This window comes from Chrysochloris asiatica, unplaced genomic scaffold (assembly GCF_000296735.1).
Source record: "Chrysochloris asiatica unplaced genomic scaffold, ChrAsi1.0 scaffold00380, whole genome shotgun sequence".
Classification (NCBI taxonomy): Eukaryota; Metazoa; Chordata; class Mammalia; order Afrosoricida; family Chrysochloridae; genus Chrysochloris; species Chrysochloris asiatica.
The window spans coordinates 1,343,041-1,354,371 of record NW_006408898.1 but is presented as its reverse complement, the minus strand read 5'-3'; positions in this window follow the sequence as shown (position 1 = coordinate 1,354,371).

The following is an 11,331-nucleotide window of genomic DNA, read 5'->3' as shown; positions in this document are numbered from 1 at the left end:
ACTGTTAACTTAGGGTACATGGAGGGGGTTATAATCATTGTAATAAAACAAAGTATGTGACTTGTTGAATGTAAAACTGATGCTCTGCCTTGTAAAGTTTCACTCAATTCACAATAAAAACTAAAAAGAAAAGAAAATGTTTAAGATGGCTGTGCTGGTTCTGTTCAGCCAGCACAGGTCACCAGTCTGTCTCCATTTCTTACTGTGTCTATTGAGCTTTCTCTCCAAATAAGCATTCAATCCAGTTCTCTATCTGTTCATTTGAAGCTCAGAGTTTCAGGACTATCATTTACATCTGTTTCATTTGGCTTTCCTTATCTTCATTGTAAAGGGTCTGTATATATCACCTTACTGCCTACTGTGTCATCTTGCGGCCTCTCTTATAGTACACCTCATTTTGATGCCTGATATTTCTCCTTCATATAAAGTTATCCTAGAAAGATTTTAGTTGTAACATTTACTATCACAAAGCAGTTGTTATTAGAGTTCCACTAGATCTAAGAATAAATCATTTATTATTATAATTAAAATAAAAAATCATGCCATAGATCCTATCATTTATCCATTCATTTGATCAAAGGATATTTATGGAACACTAATTCTGTATAGGAATCCTGATGTGGTGTTGTAGGATAAGCATTGGACTGCTAACCGCAATATCGGCAGTTCAAATCCACCAGCTGCTGCTGGGAAACCTTATACAGAGTCTCTATGAGTCAAAAGGGACTCAATTACACTTAACAATATCAACTGTTTGTCACTCAGGCACTATGTTAAGCACAGAAGATAGATGGATTACTTCCATAAATCTGTTCCCTTATCTTCCAGTAGATGAAGGGAAGCATTAAATGAGAAGCAACATAAATATGCTTATCTAGACAAATGAGTCCTTTTGCTAAATTATACTTTATTACTATGAGACCATAAAATGAAAATTGTCTAGAGAATATATATATATATAAAGAGAAGTATATATCAAGAAAAAAGCTCACACACTTGTAGAGATGGGCAAGTCCCAAGTCCGTGGGTCACATGAACCAAGATCAGCAGGTCAGGTGGCAGGCAGGTAAGTCAGGCTGAGAATCCTGACCCGGTCAAGTTGCCATAGAACCTTAAATATCACACTTTTCTTCCAAGGTGCCTCTTGGTGGACTTGAACTGTCTACTTTTCCATTTGCACTTGAGCATGTGAACCGCTTGCATCACTCAGGGAGTCCTGAGTTAAATATTAACTCAAAGTATACTGTATGTATTTTGTTGTAGTTAAGTGCTGTCGAGTTGGTTCTGACTCATAGCGATTCTGTATAGGGTTTCCAAGGAGCGGCTGTTGAGTTTGAATCTCTGAACTTGCAGTTCAAACCAACCTTACTTTTCAGTGCTTTATCCCACAGTGCCATACCAGGACTCCATACTGTATGTATACAATCTGTATAATGCAATTCCTTAAGAACTACTAAAAAAACTATATAAAGACATAATTAGCAAAAAGCCAGTGTTGTTGGGTGCTGTTGAGTTGGTTCCAACTCATAGCAATCCTATGCACAACAACACTGCCTGGACCTGTGACATCTCCACACTAGTTGTTATGTTAAAGCCCATGGTTGCTGTCACTGTGTCTGTCCAGCATATTGAGGGTCTTCTTCTTTTTGTCTGTCTTTCACTTTACCAAGCATGATGTCCTTCCTGACAACATGTCCAAAGTATGAGAGTCAAAGTCTCACAATCCTCCTTTCTAAGGAGCTTTCTGGTTGTACTTCTTCCAACACAGATCTGTTTGTTCTTCTGGCAGTCCAAACAAGGTTGTATCATGGTACTTTCAATATTCTTTGCCAACACAATAATTCAAATACATCATTCCGCTCCTGTCTTCCTTATCCACTGTCCAACTGCATAGAGTCAATTGTAAATACCCTGGCTTGGGTCAAGTGCACATTAGTCCTCAAACTGACATCTTTGCTCTAACACTTCAAAGAGGTGTTTTGCAACAGGTTTACCTAATGCAATGAATCTTTTTATTTCCTGACTGCTGCTTCAATGAACATTGATTGTGGATCCAAAGCAAAATGAACCATTTTGACAACTTCAGTCTTTTCTTTGTTTCTCGTGATGTTATTTATTTGTTCAGTTGTGAGGATTTTTGTTTTATATTGAGATGTTATCCATATTGAAGCCTATATTCTTTGATCTTTATCAGTAAGTGCTTCAAGTTCTCTTCAGTTTCAGCAAACAAGGTTGTATCATCTGCATATATTTCAGATCATTTCCTGATTTGAAACCATTCAGTATCTTCTTGTTCTATTTGAATGACTGCCTCTTTGTCTATGGACAGGTTCTTTATGAGCACAATTAAGTGTTCTGGAATTCCCATTCTTCACAATGTTATCCATAGCTTGTCATAATACAAACAGTTGAATGCCTTTGCATAGCCAGCAAAGCACAAGTAAACATCTTTCTGCCTTTCAGCCAAAATCCATCAGATGTCAGCAATGATGCCCCTTATTCCAAGCCCTCTTTTGAATTCGACCTGAATTTCTAGCAGGGCTCTGTTGATGAACAGGTGCAACCATTCTTCCATTGATCACCTTTCTTTGGCATGGGCACAAATATAGATCTCTTCCAATCAATTGGCTGGGTAGCTAGCTGTCTTCCAAATTTCTTGGCACAGATGTAAGTGAGCACTTCCAGTGCTCCTGCACCAGTTTGCTGAGCCATTTCCATTTGTGTACTGTCAAATCTGGGAGGCTTCTTTTTCACCAAAGCCTTCAGTGCAGCTTGGACTTCTTTCTTCAATATCACTGGCTCTTGATCATATGCTACCTCCTGAAATGGGTGGATATCAACCAATTCTTTTTGGTATGGTGACTGTATTCCTTCCATTTTCTTTTGTTGCTTCTTGGACCATAGAATCCCTTAGTATTGAATTTTTCCTTCAGTTCTTTCAGCTTAAGAAATAATGAACATGTTTTCCCCTTTTGATTTTCTAACTCCAGGTCTTTGCACATTTCATTATAGTATTTTACTTTGTCTTCTCTAGCTGTCCTCTGAAAATTTCTGTTCATCTCTTTTACTCCCTTGTTTCTTCCATACCTTTTTGCTTCTCCATGTTCAAGAGCAAGTTTCAGAGTCTTTTCTGACATCCATTTTAGTCTTTTCCTTCTTTCCTGTCTTTTATATGATCTTTTGTGTTCTTCATGTATGATTTTTTTTTATGTCATTCCACAATTCTTGACGTGTCTCTGTAGGATAATCACTGGACTGCTAACCACACAGTTGAATGTTCAAATTCACCAGCCTTGGAAACCCTGTCCAAGGTCACTGAGTCACAACTGATTTGACAGCATGTAACAACAACAGAAGAAGAACAATTAGGAAAAAAGAATGAACCAATCCGAAGAAAGCCTGAGTTATGTGGAACTTACGGTTACGGGTGATCTGAATTCCTGAGCAGAAAGAGACAAGAAAAAGCATAGAAGAGAAGGAGAGCAGCTGTGTGCAGATGACCTAGGGGCAGGCTTGCAGAGTGTACCCTGTGGTTGGTTGATGATGCATGGAGGGGATTGGGCAATGAAACAATATATGATAGGATGAACATAAATCTAATGTTCTCCCATGTAAACTATCACATAATTCACAAATTTTTTTTAAAAAAAAAAAAAGAAAGAAAAAACACAGAAAAATTGTAGAAGAGTTTTTGTAAGAAAACTTCCCTAACATCATAAAAGATGAGATGATAATCATACAAGAAGCTGAACAAACCCCAAACAGGATAGATAATCAAGCTTTCCAAAACCAAAGACAAAGAAAGAATCCTGAGAGCAGCTCAAGAAAAAAAGAAAAGTTACTTACAACAGAGAACAAATAAGAATAAACTCCGATTTCTTGCAGGCAAGAAGACAACAGGATGGCATATACAAAATTCTTAGATTAAAAAATTGCCAACCAAGATTCACATAGCCAGGAAAACTGCTCTTCAAATCCGACAGCTAAATTAGGGCATTTTCTGATAAACAGAAGTTAAACGATTTTGTAATGACCAGTCCAGTTTACAAAAAAATGCTAAAGTGTGTCCTTTGGACTGAGAACCAATAACAGCAGAAAACAACCTGAGATTATCATAAATGACAACGTCACACAAACACAACTCACATATAGACGTATTTAAAGTAACACATACAAGACTGAAAATAGGAAACCAGAGATATCAATTTATAATAACGTCAACTACAACTTCCTGTCGGGGAAGGCCAGTGGTATTTGCAGTGTTGGTGTGGCACTGTGGGTTAATGTGCTAGACTGCAAAGTTGGTTTGAACCACACAGTCAAATTCACCAGCTGCTTCTTGGAAACCCTATGTGGGGTTGCTATGGATCAGAACATCAACAAACAAACAAAAAAGAGGGAATACTGTACATACAGAACTTCCTAATGGCAACTGAGTCAAGTACATTTCAAGTCAAGTAGATAAAAGACTGTTCTAAATGGGGGGAAAATGAACAACTTATAGGGTAATCTCAAAGAAAATGAATACACCTTCACACCAAAATAAAAAAGAGGAAAATCAGGTAAATTTAGTAAGCATTAACAATACAGAAATTAAAGTGAAAAGAGAACCCACAAACAAAATGAACTCAGCACAGAAAATTTTGTGAAACAAAGAAATCAGCAGCACCGCAAAATGACAGCAATCGGTTCATACCTATTGATAATTACACTGAATGTAAATGTATTAAATGCACCAGACAAGAGACAGAGTAGCAGAATGGGTGGAGACAGCCTAAATGCCCACAACAGAAGAATAGTTAAACAAACATTGGTTCATACACACAATGGAATACTAGGCAACATTGAAGAATCATTATGAGTCTGCAAAACACCTCACATAAGGATGAAACTGGAGAACATTGTTGTTGTTTTTATTAAGTGCTGTTGAATCTGTTCAGGGTGTATAGGGTTTCTGAGGAGCAACTGGTGAATTTGAACCATTGACCTTGTGGTTCAGCTTATCCTATCAATGCTTATTGTGGTTCAGTGTTGCACCTGGGGGGTGACTAGGGGAAATATTCACAGGCTAGAGGGTAGACCCATGTTAACCTGGGTGAGGAGTAGAGTAAGACTGGCATAGGCAAGATTAAAGTAGCAGGAAGGAGTATAAGAATGAAAGAAAAATTGGAATACCTAAAAGGGGTTCTAGAACTTGCCCAGTGAAATGGGTCTCTTGCGGAGCCTTTGCAGTGTATAGGACCTTAGGTGGAATCCTGAGACCCATCCAGAACCTTCTGAGGTGGGACATTCCCACTAGAAAGGACAAGCAGACCAGCCTGGAACAGCTAGAGCAATAGAAGATAATATCTTTAAAGAAAGAGCAGCAGGAAAAACCCAAAACAAAAATGGCAGTATGATTGGCTACTACAAGAAGAAGCAAGTTGTTCCCCGGGAAGCCATCAAGGCAAGCAATCAAGTCCATTCAAGAAAAACTCCCTCCAAGACTGAAACTCAAAGGGAACACATGAGCAGGCATGTAAGCTTGTTAGTAACAACATTGGTCTACTTGTGAGTGAAAGAGGAGGGAAGGCAGCAATGAAGAAATGGGCTGAGCTCAACCACGGTCCATAGATTGCTGTTGATGTGGAGATGAGAGAGAGAAGAGGAAGGGTTGGCTGGTCAAAAGTGTGGTGAGACCTGAGGACTCTTGAGCCATTGTCCAACTTTCGCATGCACATGAGGTTATTGAAATACTATAAGCTGGGTCAGGTGCACCTTAGTCCTCAAAGTTACATCTTTGCTCTTTGTTTAAAGAGGTCTTTTGCTGCAAATTTGCCCAATACAAGGACATAGCCATAGAGGGCTAGATCGGAGAGTGAAACATCCAGCTGCTATGAAGTGAGAGGAGATGCACAAGAATGCCCAAACTTGCAGATAGTATCCATTTGACCCAGCCTCAATGGCTTGATAATCAGAACTCGACTAGAGGAAGGAAAAAAAAATTTTTTTTTAATAAGGAAATTAGTGTAAGTTGATACAATTTAATGACCCAAGCATAATGTCCTTCTCCAGGTATTGGTCCCTCATGTTAACATGTCTAAAATGTGAGAAATGAAGCCTCATCATCCTCACTTCTAAGGAACATTCTAGCTGTACTTCTTCAAAAGCAGATATACTTGTTATTCTAGAAGCCCATGATCCTTTAATATTCTTCTCCAATACCATAAGTCAAATACATCTGTTTTTCTCTGGTCTTCCTTATTCCTTGTCCAACTTTCACATGCTGTTGAAAATACCATGACTTGGGTCGGGCGCATCTTAGTCCTCAAACTGTTATCTTTGTTTTTGAACACTTTAAAGAGGTTTTTAAATTTTTTTTTTTTTGCTGCAGATATACCTATTATAATACATATTTAGAATTCTTGACTGCTGGTTCCATGAGTGTTGATAGTGGATCCAAGCAACATGAAGTCTTTGACAACTTCAATCTTTTCTCCATTTATCCTGATGTTATTTATTGTTCCAGTTGTAAGGATTTTCATTTGCTCTATATTGTACTCTTTGATTTGTATCAGTATTTCAAGTCTTCTTTGCTTCCAGCAAGCAAGGTTGTATCATCTGCATATTGCAGGCTTTTAAGGAGTCTTCTTCTAATCCTGATGGCATGTTCTTCATATAATCCAGTTTCTCAAATTTTTTTGCTCAATATACAGATTGAATAAGTATGGTGAAAGGATACAACTCTGGTGCACACCTTTTCTGATTTTAAACCATCCAGTATATCCCCTTGTTTTGTTCCAATGACTGCCTTTTGTTCTCTGTATAGAGTCTTCATGAGCACAATTAAGTGTTCTGAAATTTCCATTCTTTTCAATGTTATCCATAGTTTGTTATGATCCACATAGTCAAAAACTTTTCATAGTCAATAAAGCTCAAGTAAATATCTTTCTGGCATTCTCTGCTTTTAGTCAAGATCCACCTGACATCAACAATGATAGCCTTCATTCTGTGTCCTCTTCTGGATCTGGCTTGAAATTCCTGGCAGTTCCCTGTTGATGTACTGTTGCAACTGTTTTTAAAATTATTTTGAGCAAATTTTACTTGCATGTAATTTTGATGATATTGTTAGATGACTTCTGCATTCCAGTAAGTCACCTCTGTTTGGAATGGGGTACAAATATGGATCATTTCCAATAACTTGGCCAGGTAGCTGTCTTCCAAATTTCTTGGTATAGATGAGTGAGCATCTTCAGAGCTTCAGAGCTGCTTCAGTTTGTTGAAAGATTTCAGTTTGCACTCTGTCAATTTCTGGAGCTTAATGTTTTTGCCTATGCCTTCAGTATAACTTGGGCTTCTTCCTTAGTACCATCAGTTATTGACCAAAAAGCTATTTCTCCAAATGGTTGAACACTGACCATCTCTCTTTGGTACAATAACTCTGTACATTTCTTCCATCTTTTTGATACTTACTACATCATTCAATATTTTGCCCATAAAATCCTTCAGTATTGCAATCACAGGCCTGAATTTTGTCTTCAGTTATTTCAGCTGAGCATGTTCCTCCCTATTTGCTTTCTAACTGCAGGTCTTTGCACATTCATTATAATACTTGACTTTATCTTCTCTAGTTGCCCTTTTAAATTTTCTGTTCATCTCTTTTATTTCATTCACTTTGACTTCTGTATGTTCAAGAGCAATTTTCAGAGTCTCGTCTAACATTCGTTTTTTGAAACTTTTGTGATTTGAGTGAAGGTTTACAAGGCAGATCATCAGTTTTACATTCAACAAATCATGTACCTTGTTTCATCTCAATGATTGCAATCCCCTCTACGTAACAACACTTGTTCCACTTCCTCCTTATGGTTCTTATTTCACTTCTACCCTTCTTCCCTACTCTTTGGGGCTTTGTCTTTAGGTAAAATGGAATCATGGTGACTGGTTGATTCCAAACATCTTTCTTCTGCACATGGAGAAATGAATAGTTACACTTTAGTTGGCTGCTTATGAACTTTTAAGATCCAAGTTGCTATTTACCAAAGTAGGATCTAGAACATTGTCTTTGTGGACAATGCTATGCCAATAGCATTGGACTCTCAGCCCCTAGGCCCAACAACTGGCTGTATCAAGGTGGTATATGATAATGTCTAAGTTTACATCATTTTTACCCTGTACACTCCACCACATTTATAGGTGTGTTTGCAGTAAAGATAAATACCTATGGACAAATATCCCCTGTCAAACCCTCATATATTTGTGGGGATGTTCCCCATGCCTGTTCATTCTGTGTATCTGTCCACGTATCTACCCACAGAACACTTACTGCAGGGTTGTGTATAACAGTATTTACCTCTAGCCCCTTTAACTCTTGCATTCCTCCCTGTAACTGACATCCATTTTTGTCTTTTCTTATTTTCCTGTCTCTTAAATGACATTTTGCTTTCTTCCTGTATGATGTTCTTGATGTCATACCACAACGCTTCTGGTCTTCAGTCATTAGTGTCCAATGCATCAAATCTGTTCTTGAGATGGTCTCTAAAGTCAGATATATTCAAAGTCATTATTTTGGCTCTTGTTTCCATTTTCTTCAGCTTGAGCTTGCTTTTGAACAATTGATGATCTGTTCTCCAGTCTGCCCTTGGTCTTATTTTAGCTGATGATATTGAATTTATCCACCATCTTTTACCATACATACAGTTAATTTGATTCCTTTGTGTTCCATCTGGTGATGTCCATGAACATAGTTGTCTTTTGTGTTGTTTAAAAAAGTATTTGCATGAATAAGTCATTGGTCTTGCAAAATTCAATCATGCAATCTCCAACATAACTTCTATCACCAAGGTCATAATTTCCCATTATTGATCCTTCAACTTGGTTTCCAACTTTCATATTACAATCACCAGTAATTATCAATATGTATTGATCACATGTGTGATCAATTTCAGACTGAGGAAGTTGGTAGAATTCTTCAATTTTATCATCACTAATTTTAGTGGTTGTTGCATACATTTGAAAAATAGTGTTATTAACTTGTAGGTGTATGAATATTATCTTATCACAGACATTATACTTCTAGATAGATCTTGAAATGTTCTTTTTAATGATGAATGTGTCACCATTCTTCTTCAGTTTTATATTTCTGGCATAGTAAACCATGTGATTGTCTGATTCAAAATGACCAATACTAGTCCATTTCAGCTATCCATCTTTAGGTGTTCCATTTCATTTTTGACAACTTCTAATTTTCCTAGACTCATACTTTGTACATTCCATGTCCCGATTATTAATGGATGTCTGCAACTGTTTCTTCTCATTTTGAGATGTGCCTCATCAGCAAATAAGGTCCCTAAAGCTTTGCCCCATTCATGTTATTGTGCCCAATTCTACTTTGAAGAGGCAGCTCTTCCCCAGTCATCTTTTGAATGCCTTTCAACCTTCGGGGCTCATCTTTTTGCACTATACCTGGCATTATTCTGCTGCTATTGATAAGGCTTTCAGTGGCTAACCATTCAGAAGTGTTCTGCCTCTCCTTCTCAGTCTTTCTTAGTCTGTAAGTTCTGAAACCTGCCCACCATGGGTGACCCTGCTGGTATTTAACATACCGGTGCAATAGCTTCCAGCATCACAGCAACACGCAACCCACCACACAAACTAACAGATGAGTAGTGGATCTGAGGCATTACCGAGCCTAAATAGACAGGTGTTTGTTAGTCAGGAGCTCTGGTAGTATAGTGGTTACGAATTGGGCTGTGAACCGCAAGGTCAGCAGTTCAAAACTACCAGCTGCTCCGCGGGAGAAAGATGAGGCATTCTGCTCCCGTATTAACAACCTCAAGAAACCCTGTGCACGGTCACTATGAGTCGGAACTCCACGGTACCTAACAATAACAGTCATTTTGAATCGGACATATGCTTTCCAGCATCACAGCAACTTATAGACAAACTAACAGACGACTGGGCTACCCTGAATAACCCTGTTTAACAGGACCCAAGTCTATTGGGATGGAGAACTTAGACCAATTCGTCACCATGCTTATAATGCCTAAACTGATCCTGTTTTCAGAATTCTCTAGAAGAAGTTGTCCCTATCATGTCATTGGGGCAGACCTGGGTTTGAATCTGAGACGTGCGAGTTTTCATTGGAAAATGAGCTGGTGATGACTAGTTTGACCCACGGTGGACCCAGCCTCCAGCACGTGTGGGGGCTCCGACATCCGGCCTCGGCCCGCCTTCCCTACAAGAGCGCGTGGACTCAACTGATGCCCGCGCTCCGCTCCGGCGCCGGCCCAGCCTCCTCAGGGAGCCCGGCGGGTTGGGCGCGCTCCCAGGCGCATTCCTGGCCGGGCAGCCCCTCCTCCTCCGGCCTGGGCTCAGGGCTGGCGCCGCCCCTCCTCGACAGGACTGGCCGGTGCGGGAGGCTGCGGACGCTGGTGGCCGCGGGCACTCTGCTATCGGGCGCACAGCGCATCTTGACCCGAGCCTGCGTCTTCGCGAGCGAGCGCTGCGGGCTGTGCAGCTCCGGTCCCAGCCGAGCCGGTGCGCTACCAGGCTCCCGCCTCCCTCCGTGCCAGAGCATCGCGGCGCCCGGCACCCTGAGAGGGGCGGCTGCTGCATTGGCAGGGACCAACTCATCAGGGAAGGCAGACAAAGTTATCTCCCCTTCACTCAGAGAAGGGTTCCGATTGGCAAGATGGTGCCCAACTCTGCGTGCGCGCTCTTCCTTCTGTTGCTCCTTGCCTGCTGTGAGTCGCGGGCTTCCCAGGTCAGTGTCCCGCCGCTCTCCTCGCCTGCTCGCAGGGACGCCACGGCAAGGCCGCGAGGTCCAGGACTGGCCACATTCCACTTAGACGCGTGGGCGTGGGGCTTGGAGCCATTCTTGGGCTGGGGTTCGGTATTGCGAGGGGAGATGCAGTGTCCCCATCTTTTATCTCATATCCATTGCGGGCCAGGCGTCTGGAAGGACCCGGGCTGGTATTTTACGGGGCGCCAGACCCGCGGAGTACAATTTGTGCTTAAGCGTTGGTTGAGAATCAGAGGTTGAAGGAAGATTTCTCCCAGATTTAAGAGATTTAGATCTTTCCTGGGTCTTCAAGAGAGCAGTCACCCAAATAAGTTAGATGTCCCTGGTCCAACTTCCAACATTTAAATTGCTAACTGAAAATCATTCTTAATACCATCAAGCCCTTAACCTAACACACGTTTCTTAGCAGTTTGAAGTATTTCCAAGGCAGGGCTAGCGGGGACGTTTCTGAAAGTCTTCTGACACTGCCAGGTCTTGGATTTGGGATTACATTTTATTTTCACACAAGGATACATACAGTTTACTGTTTTTCTCTTTTTATTTGTTCAGCA